The 27,302-nt window shown below is 31.8% G+C and overlaps 1 protein-coding gene across 1 annotated transcript in view; it reads right to left on the bottom strand.

The window, feature by feature from the left end:
• Positions 1-24,356, bottom strand: part of LOC114329387 (uncharacterized) — a 220,692-nt gene extending 196,336 nt beyond the window's left edge. Inside the window, exon 1 of the mRNA XM_050662034.1 lies at positions 23,832-24,356. The gene's annotated coding sequence lies outside the window, so the exon portion shown is untranslated. The remainder of the gene's footprint in view (positions 1-23,831) is intronic.
• Between the last annotated feature and the right edge of the window lie 2,946 nt (positions 24,357-27,302).

Consider the following 27,302-nt stretch of genomic DNA (forward strand, 5'->3'; position numbering starts at 1 on the left):
AACGAATTTATAAACAATTTTACTTTTTTGCTGCTGATGATTTTCTGCTAAATCTTCTATTTCTATGCTGAATATTTGATTTATACATAAAATTTTTTTTATCTTTGAAAATGCGTGTCACCTAAAATAAGCTCGCGTGTAAGGTTCGACATCTCTGTTTATAAATATGATAAATATTTTTCAAATGAGGAATTTTTAAGATAATAGATAAGGCAAAATATTTTATCTAGGGTTAATAATCTAAAAAAATCCTTAGATTAAATGAGAAATACAGTATGCACCAAAACAAACGACACTGAAAAACTAAAGCTTTATTAAACATGAAAAATTAAATAACAGCATTTCAAATAATGCGAATTTTAAGTTTTGCTTCTATACAAAATGTGTTCAAAGTGCTCGCCATTGCGTTCCAAGCAGTACTCATAACGCTGAACAAGATTGCTAATTAAAAATGGGCTGCTGCATTCTTCTGAAAAAGGTCAAAATTTTTTCACGGATTTTATCAATAGTTGCCGGTGGGTTTTCTGTAAAAACGGCTTGTTTCAGCATACCCTATACGTAAGCATCAAGAATTGTTAGATCAGGTGAATGAGAAGGGTAAGGAAAATTCGTGTTACGGGAAATTAGGCTGTCTTCAAAATTTTCTCGAATCAGATCTAAGGATGCTCTCGTGGTATGATAAGTAGCCCCATCCTGTTGAAACCATTGGATATTGAACTGTATGTTTCTGGCACGACAGAATTGTCTGAGATCAATAAAAAATAGTGTCAAGATTTGTTCTCTATATCGCACTTGATTTAATGTAACGGGTCTTCTACGCTCGTCTTCCACGAAGTAAGGGCCCAATAAACCATTACCTGACACTGCGCACCAAATCGTTATACGGTCACTATGAAGAGGTTTCTCTACGATGATGTCTGGTCGTTCAAAACCAAGAAAACGATTTGTCTGTCGAGTGATAAATCCATTGAGATGGATGTGACATTCGTCTGTAAACCACACATTTGAAAAAAATAGGGGTTATTCATAAACCATTGGCAAGACTGAAGCACAATAAACAACTCTTAATTTCTTGTCTTATCTTGTCAAGTGTTGCCCAATCTGTATTTTATAGGGAAAATCACCAATCTCCTTAAACATTCTTCGGGTAGACGTTTCACTCAAATTCATTTTTAGAGATGTTCTGCGGAGACTTCTTTTTGGTGATTCTAACACCTGTTGAAATAGCCTTCTTTGATTCGCATTTGTTGTCACGGTAACTGGACGACCAGTACAGCTTTTTCGTTGAGTTAGAACGCTTCCTGTTCATCGAAATTTTGCAACGAATCTTAACAAGTCCTTATTAGCCGGTGCAGGCTTCTGAAACTCTTCCCGAAATTGATTGGCAACCATTAACAAACTAGGTTCAGTTGATCGTCCATTCCCATGTGAGCGGAAATAATACTCAATAATAAATATTTTTTCTTGCGCTGTAAGCACCATTTCGAATCTTTTTGACAGTTTGTTAGAATAAACAATGTTTAAAAATACCATGACAACTATTGCCACTTGTTTCATATGACCCGATTATATTTCACAGGCTTCCTCATTTCAGTGTCCTTTGTTTTGGCGCATGCCGTATTATGCTAAACTTCCTTCCCTTTATTTATGTCGTAGTTTCTTAGAGAATCGGCTTTTGAGCTAAGAAATCGGCTACTTAGCTAAATAAGTAGCACTACTTAGACTAATCAAATTCCATGTCCAGCCCCTCTCCTCTATAAAGGTAAAGAGCCAGCTTTGTAGACCTCCAAAGTTTATTTGTTGAGCAATTCCTCCATCCAATGGCACTAGAGCCCAAACCAGGCATTGGCCTCCTTCAGCAAGCTTCTCGAATCATCTTGATTTACTGCCGTTCTTTTCCATGAAAGCGTTTTTAGGAGGTTTTTGGCGTTCTTATCTACTTCGTCATCCCATCTCTTTTTCGTCTTCCAACAGGTTATTTTCCTTACATTCTTGCATTTAGAAATTTTGCCCCCGTAATCTCTGCAGTCTAGTGTGTTGTGCTAGTGCTGGTTCGCTATATTGTTCGTATATTTCTTTATTGAACTTATACTTCTTTAGGTGCGATTGAGAGTAAAAATTCATAATACTGCGCGCATGCGCACACAGACAGTATGGCGTTTAGATGCTAAATCTTTGTAGTTATGTATAAATATATCAGTACAAGAAAAGGTGTGAAAAGAATATATTAGCGTTTTTAGTAAATATATTTATTATAATTTTTGTGTCTTTGGATTTGCCTTCCTCAGGAGTAAGATGAGTATTATTAAAACATTTTATTGTATATTTATTATATTTCACACCTTGTCTGTTTGTTACCGTGAATTGTCATTAGGTACGTCCGAACCGATACAGACACAGTCCTCGTAGCGTATTTGGTATAGCATTCGGCCAGAGATCGAGAGGTCTTGAGTTCGAATCCAATGCAATCTTATACTTTTTTTTTTAATTTTTTTGAAAGCGGTAAGCACAAAATTAGTTTGGTGTTTAAAAAAAATTAAAACAAACTGTTTAAAGTATATTTATTTTTTAGAAATCATATAATAGAAGTATAACTTCTTACGTGCGTACAAAGTACAGACACATTCTTTTATTATCTAATTCGCCAGTTGTTATTTTCACTTATTGGGCCCAGTATCCTACGTAATATTTTTCTTTCAAACGCGTCTAATGCATTGGCAGATTTCTGTGTTAACTTATATTATAACCCATGTTTCACGCGTATAACTTGCACTTGTGATGCACCAGTACATCAACGAGCTCACACACCAAAGCAATATCCTACATCGCATGTGGCATGCATTGTGAAAAGATACGCACTGAGTGTTACATCTGGTTTTCTGGGAATCTTCGGTGACTTTCGGTGGAATTTCGTTCACCGAAAACCAAATGTGACACTCAGTGCGTATCTTTCCGCAATTTATGTTATGTGATGTAGGGATATTGCTTTGGTGTGCGAGCTCTCTCACAGTGCGAAAGAGATGCATCATTCCGGCCGTAAAATGGTGAATCTCACTCGCACCGGTGCTCGCACTCACCATTGACGGCCGACTAACAGGCGCTTTGCGCTCATTGCTAATAAAATAACAGCTTAGTAATTATGATTTACTCGTGATTTACTATGGAATCTCTAACGCGAGAATTTTACTGGCATCGTTGCATTTGGTTGTCTTTTTAAAGACAGATCACATGCTATGATATTTTTGTGACGGATATTCTTGAGTTTATTGATTTCATGTAATCGAATGAACTATCTTTTAGTAAAGTCGTCCCAGGAACGCAACTCATAAATATTGGCGATATCGTTTTAAAGTCTTCTACTTTAAAATGTATAATATACGTCTGAATTGCCAATATAAATGAGTCAGATTAAATAAATTATTAGAAGAACTTTTTACTTAGCAACAACATTTTTGTTTAATTTAGTAGTATTTTGTATTTTGACAACGGCACCCGATTTGGGCGTCGAAACGTTAATAAAATTATTTTTTCAATTTAATTGTGGCTTATTTCCCAACTAAATAGTTAGTAATAAAATAATGACAAAATTTCTTCAGAATCTTTTAGGGCGGGCATTAAGATCTGGCCACTTTCTGACATTCATAATAATAATTTTTAACAGAGTTATTTCGCGTTTTTCAAATTTTGGAGGAAAATCACAGGAGATCTTTTTTGCTCATAATGGCCCAAATAATCTAAAAAAAATTGTTCGAGGTGAAAAAATTATTATTTTCAATTTTTTTGAAAAAATTGTTTTAACAATTTTCCGACAGGTACCTCCTGGCACCCTGTGGATTTTTTTAAGGGCCTCTTTTTGAGTAAGTTTATGCAAAAAACATATTGGAATAGTAAAACATGGTTTTGCTTGTTTTTGATTCAGAGGGATACACAATCGCTGGACAGATGTTTCCACCATTTCAGGCTTTATCAACAGCGCTAGCGTGCACTCCTCTGAATCGAAAAACAGCTCAGCCATCAATTTAAGGGGAATTTGAAAGATCATTCAAATTCCCATTGGGACGCGATCCATCAGCGACATCTCTTAACAAATTGAAGAGTCTCAGATGCAGAATCCACCACTTTAATAAAATTAAAACGGTAAATAGTTATTTAAATCTGAGACTTTTCGTGTTGAAAGTTCTTTCTGGTACATCCTTAATCTGCGACTTTTACAATTTATAAGACCGCAGACGACGAATATCGAAAACGAAAATGACTCCTTGCAATCACATTCCGTTTTCATTCGTCTAGGAAAAGGACAGAATCGGAATAATTTACCTAACGGGGGCAGCATACAGCCTGGACTAATAAGAAATCTGGCAACAGTGACAACAAATTACCTACATTGATTTTTGTTTATGTCAAAATTTTCTTGTCACTCGATTTGTTGTTGAAAACAAGAATGAATTAACTCGTTAGTTAACTACCCTTCGAAACTAACGTCGAAACGTTAATGAAATTATTTTTTCAATTTAATTGTGGCTTATTTCCCATCTAAATAGTTAGTAATAAAATAATGACAAAATTTCTTTAGGATCTTGTAGGGCGGGCTTTAAGATCTGCTCACTTTCTCACTTTCATAATAATAATAATTTTCAACCGAGTTATTTCGCGTTTTTCAAATTTTGAATCTCATATAACTCGACAACAATCAATTTTAGAGAAAAATCACAGAAGATATTTTTTGCTCATAATGGCCCAAAGAATCTAAAAAAAATTGTTCGAAGTAAAAAAATTAATATTTTCAATTTGTTTGAAAAAATTGTTTAAACAATTTTCCGACCGCGATACCTCCTGGCACACTGTGGATTTTTTATAAGGACTTCCTTTTGAGTAAGTTTGTGCAAAAAACAGTGACGGTTTAAGTCATCATGGGGCCCTAGGCGGTCATTTACTTTACAAGAAGTAGGCCCCTTTAAAGTGACCATTTACTTAAAACAAATTTACAGATATTTATGTTGTTTTGGAAAGCAGTTCCTACAAAAATAAATTACGACAATGCAAAAAAGATCATTTTTCTTTTTTTACTTCTGTTACTTTGCTAAAGATTTAAGTAAAATAACTGCATCTGATAAATTTATAGTTACTCTGGGCTAATTAGCAAAATACAAGGAAAAGTTATTTACCAGCAATTTTATTGCTGGAATCGAATCTTATTATTGTATGTATTAATAATATAGATATGCAAAATCCGCAGATAGTGTGCTACTTTTTTTATAAATAAAATGGCGCCCGAAAATCGTGTTTTTTTCAATTTTTGCTCTATAACTCCAAAGATTTTAACTTCAGACCAAAAACACTCAAATAAAAATTCACCACAATTAAATTCTGCATAGAGACGTGTTTTTTCCGATTTACTTCGACGAAAACTTTCCCCGGAAAAAGTGGGTTTTTCCAACAAAATCTTTAATTTTCAACTAAACTTTTAGATAAGTAGTTGTTAATCAATAATTAAATAACTTGGTAACTTAAAAGCCCTTTCCGTATGTATTATATATAATTCCAGAAGTCTATGGAAATTGAATGAACAGTTTAGCAACAATTAAAATGTTAATTAAAAATTTACGGTCGCTATAATAACGACAATAATTATGAAACATAAGAATAGCTATGATTTTTTCATAAAAAGACACTATACCTATCTAATGTACTTTACAGAATTGAAATTGGACTATTTATGCGGCCTCAGGAATATTTTAAAATTATAAACAATTTATTGGTTTATAAACAAATAGAATAGCTCGGGAAATATTAAACTAAATTAAATTGTTAAAACGGTATTCGAAAGACAGCGGTAGAACCCTTCTTTTAAAAGAAAAAACCTTTAATTATGGCGAGTGGTTCCTGAGATACAACCGGTCAAAGTTGACCGGAATTCACGGCAAAGTTATAAACAATAGGATCATAATTTTCAAACCATCACCTTTTTATTTTTGTCCTCTTTCTCCACACAAATTTTCATATCTTTAAAATCCTTATAACATATATTATTATAATAAAAACTATCGATAATACGTGTGAAAATTGCCAAAAATAGCAAAATTCCAATCAAAAATTAGGTTGGAGAAAATGTAACCCTCAAAGTTCAAAATCGGTATACGTTAACAAAATGCATTTTCTCGGCTTCCCATGGAGCAATTTCCTTCATTATTTTTTTGATCCCTAATAACTCGAGTAGAGCCATCGAACTAACGCATTATTAAATGTCAAACTTGCTTTTGTTTTGTTATAATAGATTAATTTATTTATAAGAACAGAAAATTACATATTTTTTCCAGTTGTAGGCTTTTTTTTAGATAAACTTACTACAAGTGTACCTTTTAAAGTTCAAAACATAAGTATTCTCATTTGAAAGCTGAATAATTATTTAAACAATTTTTATTTAAACAAATTAAAATATTGTGTTATAATAAAAAAATTAATTTATTATAACAAAACACAAGCAAGTTTGACATTTAATAATGCATTAGTTCGATGGCTCTACTCGAGTTACTTGGGAACAAAAAAAGAATGAAGAAAATTGCTGCATGGGAAGCCGAGAAAATGCATTTTTTTTAACGTATACCGATTTTGAACTTTGAGGGTTACATTTTCTCCAACCTAATTTTTGATTGGAATTTTCCTATTTTTGGCAATTTTCACAGGTATTATCGATAGTTTTTATTATAATAATAAATGTTATGAGGATTTTAAAGATATGAAAATTTGTGTGGAGAAAGACGACAAAAATAAAAAGGTGATGGTTTGAAAATTATGATCCTATTGTTTATATCTTTTCCGTAAATTTCGGTCAACTTTGACCGGTTGTATCTCAGGAACCATTCGTCATAATTAAACGTTTTTTCTTTTAGAAGAAGCGTCCTGCCGCTGTCTTTCGAATACCGTTTTCACAATTTAATTTAGTTTAATATTTCCCGAGATATTCTATTTGATTATAAGCCAAAAAATTGTTTACAATTTTAAAATATTCCTGAGGCCGCTTAAATAGTCCAATTTCAATTCTGTAAAGTACATTAGATAGGTGAACATAGATAGGTGACAGGTTACATAGGTTCTTTTTATGAAAAAATCATAGTTATTCTTATGCATCATAATTATTGTCGTTATTATAGCGACCGTAAATTTTTAATTAACATTTTAATTATTGCTAAACTGTTCATTCAATTTCCATCGGCTTCTGGAATTATACTATATATGGAAAGGGCTTTTACGTTACCAAGTTATTTAATTATTGATTAACAACTACTTATCTAAAAGTTTAGTTGAAAATTAGAGATCTTGTTGGAAAAACCCGCTTTTTCCGGGGAAAGTTTTCGTTGAAGTAAATCAGAAAAAACACATCTCTATGCATAATTTAATTGCGGTGAATTTTTATTTGGGTGTTTTTGGTCTAAAGTTAAAATCTTTGGAGTTATAGAGCAAATATTGAAAAAAACACGATTTTCGGGCTCCATTTTGTTTATAAAAAAAGTAGCACACTATCTGCGGACTTTGCATATCTATATTATTAAAATACACAATCATAAGATTCGATTCCAGCAATAAAATTGCTGGTAAATAACTTTTCCCAAAAATGGCCTATTCTCCGATAATCAGCCCAGACTAAGTTGGAACTTTTAATGTTTACTAGCAGCACTAAAACGTTCTAAAATTTTGGACCACATAATGGTTAAAAGAGCTATTTGATTCTTATTCATTTTCCTATATAACATTTGTACTGCTATAATAACAGTATCAAATCTAGCTGACCATCTATTATAATACGTCTATTGTATATACTACAGTGCGTCCATAAAGTATCGCATAAATTAATTATTTAGTAAACCGGCGACTTTAAAGAAAAATACCGAAACAGGTCGATTTTTATTTTTAATTTCCGATTTTTTGGCATACATATCATACTCGTGACGTCATTTATCTGGGCGTGATGACGTAATCGATTATTTTTTTAATTGAGATTAGGGGTCATGTGATAGCTCATTTGAAAGGGTATTCAATTCTTTATTCCCTAATATAAACATTAACATAATTATTTATACAAGGTGTTCAAAAAAATATTTTTTTAATTAAAATAATTGAGACAAAAAGAAGAATGTATGTAATTTATCTAATTCAAAATACGTTTTAATGTCAGAAAACAGGAAAAACATGTTTATTTGACAAATAAATATAGTTTTTCGCTTAAATTCAATGTTAAAGCTGCAACCCACCTGCCTCTTGCCAGTTTGAACATTTCGTTCAAGCGAAAATCAATGTTTATTTGTCAAATATTTTTTTTTCTGTTTTTTGACAGTAGTAAAACGCATTTTGAATTAAATAAATTACATACATTCTTCTTTTTGTCTCAATTATTTTAATAAAAAAAATGTTTTTGAACACCCTGTATAAATAATTATGTTAATGTTTACATTAGTGAATAGAGAATTAAATACCCTTTCAAATGAGCTATCAAATGACCACTATTCTCATTTAAAAAAATCATCGATTACGTCATCACGCCAGATGGATGACGTCACTAGTATGATATATATGCCAAGAAATCGGAAATTAAAAATAAGATCGACCTGTTTTGGGATTTTTTCTTAAATTCGCCGGTTTACGAAATAATGAATTTATGCGTTACTTTATGGACGCACTGTATATACCATATATGGTATACCATCTAATATTCCATCTAGTAAATCTTTTAAGCGACATTTCGTAACAACTTGTCATTAGTAGTCCACTTACTCACGGTTTTTGCTCCGAATAGAAGAACCGCTTGGATTGACACAAAATTTGGCACACAAGTAACTAACATGCCAAAGAAAAAAAGTGATTTTGTGCTGATGTGTGATTTTGCCCTAAGGATGAGTGCCACCCATTTGGGGTAAAAAAAAGTTCAAAATAAATGCAGAAATAGATAAACTAATTAATTCTAAGTAACTTTTGTTCTATAGGGTTTTTTCACTAAGTCAATACTTTTCGAGTTATTTGCGAGTGAATATGTTCATTTTTCAACAAAAAAAAATACGTTTTTAGCCGGTTCTTCGCAAATAACTTAAAAATTAAGTATTTTAATTAAGTATGAAGTATGTAGATCCAGTATAAGAACAGCTGGAGCTAATGGAAAGTAGATTCTTATCCGACCAAATCGAATATTTCCACATAAATAACCAAAAAATGAAGCACTTGTCGGTGAAAACTCATCACAAATTAAAGTGTTACAAAAGCTTAATTTTTTTTAGTTTCTAGTATTAGAATTAAGCAAGTTAAGCTCAAAATAATGTTGGTCCTTTTTTTTCTCAAAAAAAATCTTGAAAATCACTCCCCAGTTTGTACTTATGTATTATTTATAAAATATGATCTGTAAGGTTCACCGGTTCACAGTGCTTATATTTCAAAACATTGGGATTTAAAATAAAACAATATTTTTTAATTCGAAAGAACTGTGTTTTTTTCAAAATACCTTAAAAATTATTAGTGATACCAAAAATACTTAAAAATCAAGAGTAAGAAAATATAGATTTTGGTTTTCTGAATATGTTGGAATTTTGTTTTATTGTAAGACAAAAATTGGTTAAGATATGGCTGTTCAAAATTTGCATACACTCGTGATTAGTGACTTGTTCAAGCCCTTTCTACTACAGCCCTTTCATAACTAAGCACATTATACCGGCAAAACTTACAGAGCATAATATAAACAATGCATAAATAAAGTAGCATGTGAAGCGGTAACGATTAATTTCATTTGGGATGCTAATTAGGAGGTAAGTTTCACCAGTTTTTGAATTATATGAATAATAACCCACTTTTCATTGGCTGCAACTCTGCTTCTACTGGGTCTACACACATACACCATTTCTTTTCACTTTTTCATAAGCTATGTTTTTATGATGATTTTTTTTTCAATAAAATACCTACTTTTGAGTTTTTTGCGTAAAATCATCTAAAAAAGTGTTTTTTTTTTGTTGAAAAATGAACATATTCGCTTGCAAATAACTCAAAAAGTATTGACTAAGTGAAAAATCTCTATTAAACAAAACTTGCTTAGCGTTAGTCAGTTTATCGACTTCCGGACGTATTTTGACCGTATATTTTTTCATCCTCAGAGCAAAAGTACACATCGGCACAATATCACTTTTTTCTCTGCCATGTTAGCTATGTGTATACCAAATTTCATGTCAATCCAAGCTCTTCTTTAAAATCCAAAGGTTCTTTAAAATCCGGAGATTTTGCAATATTTCACCGTGAGTGAATGGACTGTAGACCCATCGGTGGGTATAAATTGAAAAAAAATGAATAGTTCTTGAACCATACCAAAATAATTAACAGCTTCTAAGCAAAATGTGCTTGCAAAATTGATTCATAAATTAAGGGAATGATAAGAACATGGAATATAAAATTCCATTGAAGATAACTGCTTAATTTTGACTTGAAGTCGGTTGTGTTTTCCTGGCATATTTGAAAGAAGACAAAACAAAAAACTGAGTTTGATTGGAAATCATAAATTAACCATTCTCTTTTTGCTTTATATCCGTTAGCCTTATTTGATGTATTTAACTTTTTACAATCTTTTTTAAATTACTGCTTAAATAGTTTAATATTAATTGATGCATTTGAGTGAAACGCGGGCCCCATCAAGTGCGCAGTGCGCGGGCCCTTAGCGGCCGCCTAATCCGCCTAATGGTTAATCCGGCACTGGCAAAAAACGAATCGGAATAATTTACCTAACGGGGGCGAGCATACAGCCTGGACTAATAAGAAATCTGGCAACAGTTGGCAACAACTAAATTACCTCACTGATTTTTGTTTATGTCAAAATTTTCTTGTCACTCGATTTGTTGTTGAAAACAAGAATGAATTAACTCGTTAGTTAACTACCCTTCAATTACCACATAATGAAGAACTCGATGCCTACTAATTACAAGGCATTATCGCAAACGTTTCACAATGTTGATATGTACCTAACTACCATTAATTGCCTCTGATTAGGAAAGTTTAAGACCAATTACCTCTATATCATAACGACTATTTTTCAAAATCATCTGCATTCTCGACGTGACGTAAATCCTGATTGGTTGTTAGTCAAATCTATTCCATTAATCAGAGGTACTGAGGTTTCTATCGACAATGCTATCAAATATTAATTAAAATATTAATTGCTATTAAAATTACAAGAAAAGTATACTAGTTTATAAAAAAATTAAAGAAAATTGTAAAATTAATGCAAAAAGTATTTTTTATAATACTTAGAATATAAACATATTAAGCCTATAATAACAAACCTGCTAACCACAAAAGTCCTAACGAACAAAATCAATAACAAATTTGTACTTAGACAAATCACAGAAAAGGCCATTGAGTACAATAAACCAGCATATCTATGTTTTATAGACCTGACAAAGGCTTTAGATCGCATCCAAGTAGAAGACGTCTTACATTTACTGTATAGAAGAAACATACCAATCAATATTATACAAACCATCGAAAACATCTATTTTCATAATCGAATACAGGCAAAGATAAATGGAAAACTAACGTAGTTTATACCAGTACAAAGCGGAGTAAGACAAGGTGACTCATTAAGCCCACTGCTCTTTAATATAATAATTGACGAAATAATAGAAGTAGTACGTAAAGGTCATGGTTACAGAATGGGTAACACAGAAATCCAAATATTATGTTATGCAGATGGCGCCGCAATAATCGCCGAGACAGAAGACGATCTCCAAAGATTAACACACATCTTCAATACAACCGCCAAGAAATACAATATGATAATATCAGCAGAAAAAACCAAACGTATGACAACATCGCAATACCCACTACGATGTAAAATCGAAATTGATGGGAAAATAGTCTGGGCTGATTATCGGAGAATAGGCCATTTTTGGGAAAAGTTATTTATACTACATTCGCTCTCGCGAGATTTTTTTTGACACTGACCTTAGTAATTTCTTTTTTGAAAAATTCAGTTGTAAGAAGTGACTGGAAATTACTACAAAACCAACGCACCTGCTCATATCCAATATTATTAATAGTAAACAGACATAAAAATAACATAAACCTTACGCCAATCAATATTTATTTATTTAAACCATTATAATGTATTGATAGCAAATGAGAAAATTATTTATTGTACAAAATAAAAATATTTTGTAGAAATAAACTTCACAAAATTTTATGAGATTAGTAGACACTCCCACTATTTCTAATAATTCTTCTTTTTTTAATGAAAGATTAAGTTGATTTGAGTTGATTTTAGCAGTTAATAGTGTAAGGTAGGAATTTTTGTGTTGTACGTTTCCTATTCTGAATGTCTCAAAAAAAAATCTCGCGAGAGCGAATGTAGTATACCAGCAATTTTATTGCTAGAATCGAATATTATGATTGTATATATTAATAATATAGATATGCAAAGTCCGCAGATAGTGTGCTACTTTTTTTATAAACAAAATGGCGCCCGAAAATCGTGTTTTTTTCAATTTTTGCTCTATAACTCCAAAGATTTTAACTTTAGACCAAAAACACTCAAATAAAAACTCACCGCAATTAAATTCTGCATAGAGACGTATTTTTTCCGATTTACTTCGACGAAAACTTTCCCGGAAAAAGCGGGTTTTTCCAACAATATCTTTAATTTTCAACTAAACTTTTAGATAAGTAGTTGTTAATCAATAATTAAATAACTTGGTAACGTAAAAGCCCTTTCCGTATGTATTATAATTCCAGAAGCCGATGGAAATTGAATGAACAGTTTAGCAACAATTGAAATGTTAATTAAAAATTTACGGTCGCTATGATAACGACAATAATTATGATGTATAAGAATAACTATGATTTTTTCATAAACAGACACTATACCTATCAAATGTACTTTACAGAATTGGAATTGGACTATTTAAGCGGCCTCAGGAATATTTTAAAATTATAAACAATTTTTTGGTTTATAAACAAATAGAATATCTCGGGAAATATTAAACTAAATTAAATTGTGAAAACGGTATTCGAATGAGAGCGGCCGGGCGCTTCTTTTAAAAGAAAAAACGTTTAATTAACTGAGATACAACCGGTCAAAGCTGACCGGAATTTACGGCAAAGATATAAACAATAGGACCATAATTTTCAAATCATCACCTTTTTATTTTTGTCCTCTTTCTCCACACTAATTTTCATATCTTTAAAATCCTCATAACATATATTATTATAGTAAAAACTATCGATAATACGTGTGAAAATTGCCAAAAATAGCAAAATTCCAATCAAAAATTAGGTTGGAGAAAATGTAACCCTCAAAGTTCAAAATCGGTATACGTTAACAAAATGCATTTTCTCGGCTTCTTATAAAGCAATTTCCTTCATTCTTTTTTTGATCCCTAATAACTCGAGTAGAGCCATCGAACTAACGCATTATTAAATGTCAAACTTGCTTTTGTTTTGTTATAATAAATTAATTTATTTATTATAACACAATATTTTAATTTGTTTAAATAAAAATTGTTTAAATAATTATACAGCTTTCAAGTGAGAATATTTATGTTTTTAACTTTAAAAGGTACACTTGTAGTAAGTTTATCTAAAAAAAAGCCTACAACTGGAAAAAATATGTAATTTTCTGTTCTTATAAATAAATTAATCTATTATAACAAAACAAAAGCAAGTTTGCATTTAAGAATGCGTTAGTTCGATGGCTCTACTTGAGTTTTTAGGGAACAAAAAAAGAATGAAGGAAATTGCTCCATGGGAAGCCGAGAAAATGCATTTTGTTAACGTATAACGATTTTGAACTTTGAGGGTTACATTTTCTCCAACCTAATTTTTGATTGGAATTTTGCTATTTTTGGCAATTTTCACACGTATTATCGATAGTTTTTATTATAATAATATATGTTATGAGGATTTTAAAGATATGAAAATTGGTGTGGAGAAAGAGGACAAAAATAAAAAGGTGATGGTTTGAAAATTATGATCCTGTTGTTTATATCTTTGCCGTAAATTCCGGTCAACTTTGACCAGTTGTATCTCAGGAACCACTCGTCATAATTAAACGTTTTTTCTTTTAAAAGAAGCGTCCTACCGCTATATTTCGAATACCGTTTTCACAATTTAATTTATTTTAATATTTCCCGAGATATTCTATTTGATTATAAACCAAAAAATTTTTAATAATTTTAAAATATTCCTGAGGCCGCTTAAATAGTCTAATTTCAATTCTGTAAAGTACATTAGATAGGTATAGTGTCTTTTTATGAAAAAATCATAGTTATTCTTATATATCATAATTATTGTCGTTACTATAGCGACCGTAAATTTTTAATTAACATTTTAATTGTTGCTAAACTGTTCATTCAATTTCCATAGACTTCTGGAATTATAATACATACGGAAAGGGCTTTTATGTTACCAAGTTATTTAATTATTGATTAACAACTACTTATCTAAAACTTTAGTTGAAAATTAAAGATTTTGTTGGAATAACCCGCTTTTTCCGGGGAAAGTTTTCGTCGAAGTAAATCGGAAAAAACACGTCTCTATGCAGAATTTAATTGTGGTGAATTTTTGTTTGGGTGTTTCTGGTCTAAAGTTAAAATCTTTGGAGTTGTAGAGCAAAAATTGAAAAAAAACACGATTTTCGGGCGCCATTTTGTTTATAAAAAAGTAGCACACTATCTGTGGACTTTGCATATCTATAATATTAATACATACAATAATAAGATTCGATTCCAGCAATAAAATTGCTGGTAAATAACTTTTCCTTGTATTTTGCTAATTAGCCCAGAGTAAAATAATAAAGCAGGGAGCAAGGTTTAGATATCTGGGAGTAGATATATCTAGTTACGAAAAAAATTGAAGAAGTACAACAAAGCTTAAAAGCAAGTAAAGCGGCGGGATCTCTTAATGACACAATGTGGAAGAACAAACACTTAAGACAAGACACAAAAGCAAGAATCTATAAAGCAGCAATTAGACCTATATTGACATACACGGTGGAGACAAGACCTGACACATCTAAAACGAGACTACTTCTAGAAACAACAGAGATAAAAATACTCCGATGAATATCAGGGAATAGTCTGTTGGATAGGGAGAGAAGCTAAAGCATAAGAAGATCATTCAATGTAGAAGACATAAATGGATGGGTGACAAAGCGGAAACAGGAGTGGAACGAACACATTAGTAGAATGGTAGATGATATTACTAATAGCACGAGATAAGTCACCAAATGGACGAAGAAGTATTGACAGACCAAGAAAAAGATGGTGCGATAACTTAAACAATTTAGGAGGCTAATATTGAAGAAGAAACATGCTTTAAAGCCTATATACAAGAAGGAAGAAGAAGAAGAAGAAGAACAAGAAGAAGAAGAATCCTATAATAGTTCTTTTTGGAGAATATGCTGGGAAATATACCAGACGATATTATATTTCGCAGGCTGCTCCAAGACAGCTCAGAAATAACTGTGGGTATATGTAGAACGTTCACAAAAATAGTGCCCTCATTATCCTAATGAACTCTTCAGAATGATGGTAAAATAATAAAAATAATTCCCTTTTATTTTTCTATTGGTAAAAATCACCAAGTTATCAGGACAGTTTTGCATCTTAATTAAATAATCTTCTTAAATCGTTTTGAACGAAAATTTTTTAGGCGTATTTCATTGAAATAAATATTAGTTCTGTCGATTATTTCATTCATAGGAGATTCTGACCAATAGAATGCTACATAAATAAAAATTTCAGCGATTATTTCATTCATAGGAGATTCTGACCAATAGAAAGCTATAGAAATAAAAATTAAAGTGATAATTTTTGATAATATCCCGTCGTCAAGTATATTACGTCAGATGACCTTCGTTGCTACGAAAAAATACATTCAGTGACATTAATGACAATTAATGTTTTAAAAATTATAAAAGTGATGACTTTCAAGCGTCAAATATTTATAACAACTCTGTACTAATTTGTACTTACATGAATAAATTACAATAAAATTTTGATTTTGAACAGTTTTATTCATGAAATAATCGCAGCAAATTGCACTCGATCTCTAAAATTATTATAGAATTGTTGCCCTTGTGACACTTTGACATAATTTCACTTCCCTTCGGGTCGTGAAAAAACTGTCAAAGTGTCACTCGGGAAAAACTCGATAATTTTAGAGCTCTTGTGCAATTACTACTGATAATTTTTTATAATATCCCGTCGTCAAGCATTACGTCAAAAGCCCTTCGTTACTACGCAAAAATGAACATTCAGTGACATTACTAACAATTAATGTTTTACAACTTGTCACAGAGAAGACCAAGAAACAGGTTAAGTAAATATTCAAGTGAAAATATCAATAAAATATTAGTTAACATGATTTAAAAAGACAGTTTTATCCATGAAATAATCTCAGCAAACTACACTCGATCTCTTAAATTATTATCGACTATATAAACTGTCAAAGTGTCACTCGGAAAACAAATCGATAATTTTAGAGCTCTCGTGCAATTAGTACTGATTATTTCATTCATAGGAGATTGTGACCAATAGAAATCTACAGAAATAAAAATTAAAGTGATAATATTTGATAATATCCCGTCGTCAAGTATATTACGTCAGATGCCCTTCGTTGCTACGAAAAAATATATTCAGTGACATTAATGACAATTACTGTTTTAAAAGTTATAAAAGTGATTAATTTCAACCGTCAAATATTTATAACAACTGTGTGTTTAACTGTAGTAATTTGTACTTACATAAATAAATTACAATAAAATTTTGGTTTTGAACAGTTTTATTCATGAAATAATCGCAGCAAATTGCACTCGATCTCTAAAATTATTATCGAATTGTTTCCCTCGTGCCACTTTGACATAAAACTGTCAAAGTGTCACTCGGAAAACAAATCGATAATTTTGGAGCTCTCGTGCAATTACTACTGATAATTTTTCGAAAAATTCTTTCTTTTCGAGTTATTTGCAATTTTTTGTTGAATAAATGCCTAAATTACTGATTCTTGGATTTTTTTTCAAAAAAATTACTAAATGAATTACAATTCTACAAAAAGTTTTTTAATCTTTAAACTTTTAAGTGGTTAAGAGGAAACAGTAGCGATCAACAGGTAGCGAAAACGCGTTCCAAGATTGCGGCTGTAATTTTGAATATTTTTTCGAGATATTTGGCACACGTATTCGTAATATAATAAAGAATGGCGGTACAGAGCCCAATTTGAAAAATATATTAATATGTGGAAATTACTCTATAATTAAATACAATATTAAAAAAACGAGCCTGTACCGCCATTAAGAAGAACAAAAAAATACACTTTCTTCAAATAAACTTTTTTATCCGATGTCTAGATTTTGTGTCATTTTGGAACTACTAAAATTATTTATTTCATTAGTAGTTCCAAAATGACACAAAATCTAGGCATCGGATAAAAAAGTTTATTTAAAGAAAGTGTATTTTTTTGTTCTTCTTAATGGCGGTACATGCTCGTTTTTTTAATATTGTACTTAATTACAGAGTAATTTCCACATATTAATATATTTTTCAAATTGGGCTCTGTACCGCCATTCTTTATTATATTACGAATACGTGTGCCAAATATCTCGAAAAAATATTCAAAATTACAGCCGCAATCTTGGAACGCGTTTTGGCTACCTGTTGATCGCTACTGTATCACCTTAAGTGGATAGGTGGTTCTATCTTACTAAAAAATAGTATTGAATTAAAAAAAGAATTCTACGCGCCGTGTACCTGTATCGTCGCATCCGCTGTACGCACTTACAGCGCAATGCATATATAACCGCATATTTGAAATATTTAGGTCCATGTTATCAGCGATATGAAAACCACTTATCCTTGTCAAAATATTCTTACTTGTACTTAAAGGTTTAAAGATTGTAAAGCTATTTGTAGAATTGCAATTCATTTAGTAGATTTTATAAAAAAAATCCAAATATCAGTAATTAATTCATTTTTCAACAAAAAATTGCAAATAACTCGAAAAGGAATCATTTTTGAAAAATTACCAAGAGAGGAAAAGTATTTATTTTCATGAGATATGTCTAAAACAATTTCATTCAAAGAGATTCGGGAAAAGTTATTTTTATTAATATTAATTTCAGGCCCACTAGGAAAATTAAAACAATTGATTTGAACTTTGTAAAATTAGTAGAATCGAATAAAAAAGGTTGGTGGTGGTTTTTGGGGTCGCTGAACAAGAATGAACAATAATAGAGGACTTTTTCCTGACGTCACCCTAAACACAATGCAAATAGTTGTAAGCCGAAAGGCAAAATGATAACAGTCAACACATACTTCGACAAAAGTCCCAAAATTTGTAGCTAAATCGAATAAGCTTTCCATCTATAAATTGCTTCAATGAGTTATATCCATATTCGTTATATCCATAAATAACATTCTAGGTCTGGATCCCGCGTATGAAAAAAAGTTGATTAATAGCAAGCTGAAAATTTGTTAATAGCTTAAGGGTGTCTAGTCGGACAAACTTTGATATATGGGAACACTGGAACAGGGGAAGTTTTAATTGTGGAACAGGTTAAAAATTTGGAACGGTCAGACCACGAAAACTTCACATGTATTTTGTCCGACAGAACAGAATTAAACTCTTCGAACAGAGATCAACCTCTCATGCAAAAATCAGACTGCTATTTATCACCTGTCATAATTCCTGTCATTTGATATATTCTACATGCTCCACTCATTAAAACGCTCATTTGGTGATAAATAGCAGTCTGATTTTTGCATGAGAGTTTAATCTCTGTTCGGAGAGTTTAAGTCTATTCTGTCGGACAGTCTATTATGTCGGACAAAATAAATGTGCCGTTTTCGTGGTCTGACCGTTCCAAATTTTTAACCTGTTCCACAATTAAAACTGTCCCTGTTCCAGTGTTCCCATATATCAAAGTTTATTCGACTAGACACCCTTAAGCTATTAACAAATTTTCAGCTTGCTATTAATCAATTTTTTTTCATACGCGGGATCCAGACCTATTCGTTATATCCAAAATAATATCAGATACTTAGTCCAATCAACAGCCATTTTCTCGTGAAATTTTGAGAACCAAAGTCGATTTCCTTGAAAATTCCACACCTGTAATTTTGAACCAATCAAAATACGTTATTTTGACAGATCACCATGGCAACGGAGGTATTTTATCGGAAATTTTTTGCTCTTGGGGTACCCAACAGCGAATTATAGTGGAAATTTTTTTGACGTTTACAATAACAGAACATTTTTGACAGACTGGTTTTATTTGTTTACATAATTTAAAATAAAACGCCAAAAAATAATTTTCTATCACTTGTAGTTACTCAAAACTTATGTAAAATTGAAGAATATACTATTTTCTATCTTGAAATGGTATTCCCATGCAACTACAATGAGTAGAAATTACGAATTTGAAAGCCTAAATAATTGCTGACAAAGGTATGGCGCGCTATTAATCTGTTCATGCAGCTTTGGATTTTCAAATGCAAATTTGGTGTGGAATTTTCTTACCGAATACCACGCGAAGTCAAATTAATATCCGGAATTTTTTTTTTGATCATGAATATTTTTAGAAAATTTCCCTCGTCTGCGACTCGGGAAATTTTCAAAATATTCATGATCTCAAAAAAATTTCCGGAAATAATTTGACCTCTAGGGGTATTACTAGTGAAAATTTGTATTTAGATAGTAATTATCACCTTTGTCAAAATCTACCCTATGCCGAACTGCGCTTTTGCCTTGAGGGTGAATACAACCCCATCTAGGGAATGAAATTTTTTTATTCAAAATAACTATGGAAATCAATGGAGCGACCGATTCTGAGTAAATTTTGTTTTATAAAATATTTTTGCAAAATTGACACTTTCCAAGTTATTTGAGATTGAAAGTATGCATTTTTCATTGAAAAATCTCAGGTTTTGGAAAGATTTTCATAAATAACTTAAAAAAAATTTAATTTTATAGAAAAAATCATTAAGAACAAAATTGTAGCTAATAAAAAAACAAAGAGATTCGCGTCTAAAAGAGCTAAGTAAACCCAATAACGACTGAGTTATTGCTCTTTAAAGGATTGTTATTTTCGAAGAACATCGAAATGGAGAACTTTTAATCTCAAATAACTCGAATGTGATGCAATTTTTTGGGAAAACTTAAGAGACATATTTTAAAGCTTAATGAAAAATCTTTCAAATAAACTTTAGAAGAAGTTTTTTTGCATTAGAACAGATTGACTTATGACAAAAATAAAGTCGATCTCTGCTTTTTTCTTTTTGAAATGTAAAAAATTAAACCCTCGTCGTTACAATCCTAATAGCAATGCATAGATTTCCACTTAAAATTAACTTTATTTAGGTATATTTGATAGGATTCATGTAATTTAACCGGTTTGGAATGCTTAGTTTAGAAAAAAATAGTTGTTAAATCAAAAATGACATTTTTAAAATTAAAAAAGAAAGTGCGTTCTATTTAAATAAATCTACAAGTATTCATAATATAAAAAAATGTTTCAAATAATAATTGTGGAATTTCTTTTTTCTTTTTCTTTTAATAAAAATAATGTCATTTTCGCTTTAATCAACTATTTTTTCTAAACTAAGTATTCCAAATCGGTAGAATCACATGGATCATATTAATTATACCTAAATAAAGCTAATTTTAAGTGGGAAGCTATTAGGGCAGTCAATGAGGTTATTTGGCTCCGAATTTCATCCTACTACATCGATTTACTTGATAGTTTCACAGTAAGTAGGGAATAACTCAAGAAACAAAGTCTACCCTACACCGATGTGTGCTTTTATCTTGGGGGTGGTTCCCACCCCTTCTTGGGGGTGAAAAATGTTTTGGTTAAAATAACCACGGAAGAGGCTAGAGAACCTAATTTTAAGCAAAAATTGTTTCATAATTATTTTTTGAAAACTCAATACTTTTTGAGTTATTCGTGGTTAAAAATTGGCCATTTTCATTGAAAAATTGACACCTTTTCGGACGGATTTTTGCGAATACCTTAAAAACTATACATCTAACAAAAAAACTATATAAAATATTTCTGTAGGTTATAAAAAAAACAAAGAGATTCGTTCCTTCATAAATCTTATAGTTAAAATACAAAGAGGGATATGGTAGGTAAGAAGAGTTTGTTTTTTTTGCTGCATGCTCAAATCGGTGTATTCAATTTGAAATAACAGAGAAACTGTCGATTTTAGATGTATAATGATACTAATAACTTTTGTAGTGCTCGAAGAGACCTTTAAAATGGGCAGTATTAGTGGTCGATTACATTCAAAGTAAGCGAGATATTCTGCAAAAAAGTTGATGACTAATGTATTTCAAGAAGAAATGAGAAGTATATTTAACCCCTCATCCATCAGAATTTAAAAACATCATTTTCCTTCTACAGTACTTTTTATTATAGTGTTATTTCTATGTTCAAAAAGTTGGACTGGATTAAAACGAATGGTTTTAAAAAAAATAAGATCAAATTATAGAGCGCATTTTTAAAGTTTCTTAAAAATCTTCCTTTTTCTCCATGTAACTCGACAAAGATAAGGGATACGAAAAAAAGATTCCACACAAAAATGTAGGGCTTTTTCAGATAAAAATTTCCTTTTTATTTTTCATTACTGTATCTCTTATCATTTTCAAGTTACATGGACAGAAATGAAGATTTTTAAGAAAATTTAAAACTACTCTCTTGAATTTAATCTTTTTTTTTATTCCATTCATTTTAAACCCGTCCAACTTTTTGAACATAGAAATAACACTATAATAAAAGGTATTGTGAAAGGAAAACGATGCACTTACATTTTGGTGGATGGGAGTTAAAATTACTTCTCATTTTTTCTTAAAATATATTAGTTATCAATTTTGTTTGCAGCATTTCTCGCTTAGTTTTAATGTAATGGACCTTTTATATACCTCATTTTAAAGGTTTTTGCAAGCACTACAAAAGGTATTAGTAGCATTATACACCTAAAACCGACCGTTTCTCTATTATTTCAAGTGGAATACACCAATTTGAGAATGAACCAAAAAACAAACTATTTTCACCTACCATATCTCTTTTTGTATTATAACTAGAAGATTTATGAAGGCAAATGTCTCTTTGTTTTTTTATAACCCACAAAAACGTTTAATATAGTTCGAAAAGGTTCGAAAGGAATCCGTTCGAAAAGGTATTATGTTTCAATGAAATTTGCCAATTTTCAACCACGAATATCTCAAAAAGTATTGAGTTTAAAAAAAATTATAGAACAGTTTTTGCTTAGAATTAGGTTCTCTAGCGAATTCCGTGGTAATTTTAACCAAAAAATTTTTCACCCCTAAAAAGGGGTGTGAACCACCCCCAAGACAAAAGCACACATCGGCGTAGGGTAGACTTTGAACTAGGAGATAAGTAGAGGATAGGCCCAAAACTTCATTAAAATCCATGCAGTAGAATAGAATTCGGAGGTAATATCCTATTCTTGCTCTCATTGACTGGCGTATATTCATTTCTATTAGGATTGTAACGACGAGGGTTTAATTTTTACATTTCAAAAAGAAAAAACAGAGCGACTTTCAGTCGTACTGACAGAGTCAGTTCGTACGCAAGTAATTTTTGTCAGAACATATTTGAAATATTTTTAATGAGCTTTAAAATATGTCTGTGAAGTTTTCCCAAAATGTTGCACCACATTCGAGTTACTTGAGATTGAATGTTTTCCATTTCGAGGTTCTTCGAAAATAGCCATCCTTTAAAGAGCAATAACTCAGTCTTTATTAGATTTACCTAAGTCTTTCCGACGAGAATCCCTTTGTTTTTACTAGCCACAATTTTGGTCTTAATAATTTTTTCTATAAAATAATTTTTTTTAAGTTATTCATGAGCAACGGGTATAAAACATGTTTTTTCAATGAAAAATGCATAGTTTCAATCGCAACAGACTTGAAAAGTGTTAATTTTGCAAAAAAAAACAGAAGTTACTCAGAATTGGTCACTCTATCGATTTCCATAGTTATTTTGATTAGAAAATTTTCATCCACTAGATGGGGTTGTTTTCACCCCCCAGAGCAAAAGCGCAGTTCGGCATAGGGTAGAGTGAGAGGAAAAAAATCACTCCTTTCAAACAAGAAGGAGTGAAATTGGGCAAAGGACTTGCTTCTATGAGGAGAAGGAAAGAAGAAAAGAGGACGATCACGGAAAAGGTGGTTAGAAACGTGTAAAGAAGACCTTAAATCAATCGGGATAACAAATTGGAGAACTGCGGCCATGGACAGAAGGAAATAAAGGAAAACAACGGAAAATTTCCAAACCATGGACCTTTAACTCCTGTTCTGTTCCTGTTAATATTCCCAGTAAACGATAAAATCGGCCGATATAAAACTTTTATTATTAAATGTATAAATCTAAACAAAATAAATCAGAAATATGTCCCATGTTTATTATAATTTCTTATTGAAAAGATGTTGTATTATATACAAAATATAATACAGAAAAAATTATAATTCACTTTACCAAAGCTTGAAATTATGGAAAATTTTTGTTTAAAAATTTTAAGGGGTTGAAAAAAAAACTAATACAGAAGTAAAAACTTCAATTTGCATATTCGTATAAATTTTTTTTAAACTTTTTAAAACCTTTTTAAAAATTTTTATACCAATTGAAGTTTCTACTTCTGTATTAGTTTTTTAACTATGGTATACAGCCATCTACTGGGATTTTCCCATTATTTTGAAAAAAAAACTTTAAAATTTTCAATGATCTATAAATAGAACGGTGGGTTACAGCAATATACCCAAATAAAATATAGTTTTATAAATAACAAACTTACCTTGTACAATATGACGAGGAATATCCTGCTGAAACGCATACAAAATCCAGTAACTTCGTCACTATTATGCCGACATGTTAGATCACTCTCACTTTCGAAATAAAAATCACAGTAATTGCCCAAATCGCGCAAAGCGACTGAACGAGTGGGTTTCAAAGTCACTCGCACAACACCACACACTCACTTGTTTCTTTACCTTACAAAGTCAACTACAAAATCCATTCTTCGGCGTCATCATCATAGGCCAACTGGACTTAGACCACGAGACCCCGCAGTGGGGAAAACTATTTCTTAAGATATTGTTTGTTTGCTGTTACGTCACCGAAATCACCGCGGAGTGAATCTTATCCTGCTTTTATTCTTATTTTTGTTTAAGCGACGATTTTTTTTGTTTTTGCTGCACAAATATGCGGTTCTCAGGAATCGTTCTTCAATGATGGAATAAAATAAAGTATAAAGTCGATAATAGTGCTACCTGCGGTCACTTTGCAAGTAACTATTCAACCTTGGCTTACGTTGCTGCTAGCAGAGGTGGAACTCGAATAGTTTGAAAATTGCTATGCACCTTAGTTTTTTTTTTATCGTTTGGAGGCATGCGAGGAATGCCAGCTGATAAATATTATCTTCTAATAGGATTTGAATGGAATTAATCCGATGGAATGCGATAAATCTCTATTTTATCTAACAAAAATAAATTGATGCGAGCGTGTATTTATGATATTTTTATTAATTGAATTATCAAAATATCAAAAATTAACCCATTAACGGGCCAATATATTTTTAAGTGAATACTTCTTATCCCTCGGTCTGCGTTTAGTAACCCTGCGGTATACTGTATTATACATTTAAACCGTTTTGGAAAACTAAGTGTAGATACCAAATTTTAAATTATTGACTGAGTTTGGGGTGGTTTCACCGCTACAGGGATGATTGGTACAATTTTTTCAAAAAATATAGTGCGGCACATGTTTTTATACTAAAACTAAATATAGATTCCAAATTTTCTATTCACGACTGGTTTCGGGGTGGTTTCAACCGAATAGGTGATGTTACATGTCATTATGCAAAAACAAAATAGTATTAGGTAGTAGGGGAGCAAAGTATGCTAAATTTGCAGTTATCGGGACTTATTGGGTTGTGAAGGTTAGGTCCTAAAACAAAAATAGTTAAGTGTTTCAATTCAGTTGGGACTTTCCATTTTTTAATTTAATTTTCCATTTCTAACAATCGTTTTTTCTGATTATAGCGCCAGCTATCAGAAATTCGAAAAAATGTCTAGAATAAACTTACTAATTTTTACGTAAGGAGTCCAAATCTGCAATAAAAAATGGGGGCTCCCATTTAAGATTTTAAAGTAACCCCCACCCCACCTCCGTGGGAGGTAGTATTTGATATCATTTGATGGATTTAAAAAATATTTTAATATAAAAAACATAAATATATAAAACACGTATTTTTCAGTCTTTTGATCTGATTTTCAATTTTAAAGTTACCCCCTACCCCTCTCCGCGGGGGGTTGTGTTTGGCATAATTCGATAGATTTTTGAAAAACATTGAACACGTATTTTTTAATTTTCCGATCTCACGTTCATTTCGCCCCGCTCAAATTGTCAAATTTCTGGAATATACACTGTCCTGCATGTACTTACCTTACCTTATCTTAATCTAACGATTTCGAGTTTTTCTAAGAATAGATTTTTTCGGGCCCCCCTTAACGAACTCCCCTGTATTAAGAGTTCATATAAGGTAGGGGTACATTTACAAGGTACAATGTTTCTCCAGATGTGACTTTTTGAAGCGCTCGAGTAACTGCAAGAATCCCCGCTTGGGCTCCCCTACCATAGTGAAAATTTATAAATAACAGCAAAAACAAAGATTTAAAAAAAAATATCCCTGCCACTTTTTTTATGTATTTACAATTAAATAACTTTTTATGATGTACAACATTTATTTGAACCATTTTTTTTTCTAAAATGTATTATCATCATTCTCTTTGCCTTATCCCTATGCGGGGTCGGCTTCCCTAATTGTATTTCTCCATACAATTCTATCTTGGGTCATATCAATATTAATCCCCTTTACCAACATGTCCTGCCTTATCGTCTCCCCCCAGGTCTTCTTTGGTCTTCCCCTCCTACTCCTTCCAGGAATCTGCACTTCAGCTATTCTTCGTATTGGGTGATTAACGTCTCGACGTTGAACATGACCAAACCATTTTAACCTATGCTCTCTCATTTTGACATCAATTGGTGCCACACCTAGATTTCCCCTAATATACTCATTTTCAATTTTATCTTTTTTGTCGCTCCACTCATCCATCTAATTATTCTCATTTCCGCTACATACATTCGTTGTTCCTCTTTCTTTTTTACTGTCCAACATTCAGTTCCGTACATTATAGCCGGTCTTATGGCTGTTTTATAGAATTTTCCCTTCAATTTCATTGGAATTTTCCTATCACACAGCACACCACTCGCTTCCTTCCACTTCATCCATCCAGCCCTAATTCTACTGCATGCATCTCCATCTATTTCTCCATTACTCTGTAATACCGATCCCAGGTACTTAAAACTATTGCTTTTTTACAATCAGTTCACCATCCAAAGATACCATTTTATTTGTAGTAACTCCATCTTTAAATGAACATTGGAAATACTCTGTCTTTGTCCTACTGAGTTTTAAACCTTTTTCCTCCAGAGCTTGCCTCCACTGTTCCAGCTTTTGTTCTAAGTTTTTTTCACTATTTCCTACTAACACGACATCATCAGCATACACTAACCACCATGGAATGTTACCCTGTAGTTTCGCTGTTTTCTGGTCCAAAACTAATGAGAATAAATACGGACTAATCACCGAGTCTTGGTGCAATCCTACTTTTACATGAAATTTATCAGTCTTTTCCACCTGTCCTAACACTAGTCGTTACTCCCTCATACATATCCCTGACAATCTTTACATATTCACCAGGGACTCCTTTCTTATTGAGTGCCCACCACAGAATCTTTCGAGGAACTCTATCATATGCTTTCTTAAGATCAATGAATACCATATGAGCGTTTGTTTCTTTACTCCTGTATTTTCCATCAACTGCCTTATAATGAAAATTGCATCTGTTTTTGATCTGCCCTGCATAAAGCCAAACTGATTCTCGGATATTTCGGTCTCTTCACGTATCCGTCTATCAATTACTCTTTCCCATATTTTCATGGTGTGGCTAAGCAGTTTTATAGCCCTGTAGTTTGTACATTGTTGTATATTTCCCTTGTTGTTGTAGACAGGTACTAGTATACTGCTTCTCCATTCGTCTGGCATTTGTCCAACTTCCATAATTCTATTAAATAAACCTGCTAGCCACCTTGTTCCTGTCTCTCCCAATGCTCTCCATACTTCCCCAGGAATATCATCTGGTCCTACCGCTTTTCTTTTCTTTATTTTTTGAAGCGCTTGAGCCACTTCCTCGTTTATTATTTT

Source organism: Diabrotica virgifera, chromosome 9 (assembly GCF_917563875.1).
Source record: "Diabrotica virgifera virgifera chromosome 9, PGI_DIABVI_V3a".
Classification (NCBI taxonomy): domain Eukaryota; kingdom Metazoa; phylum Arthropoda; class Insecta; order Coleoptera; family Chrysomelidae; genus Diabrotica; species Diabrotica virgifera.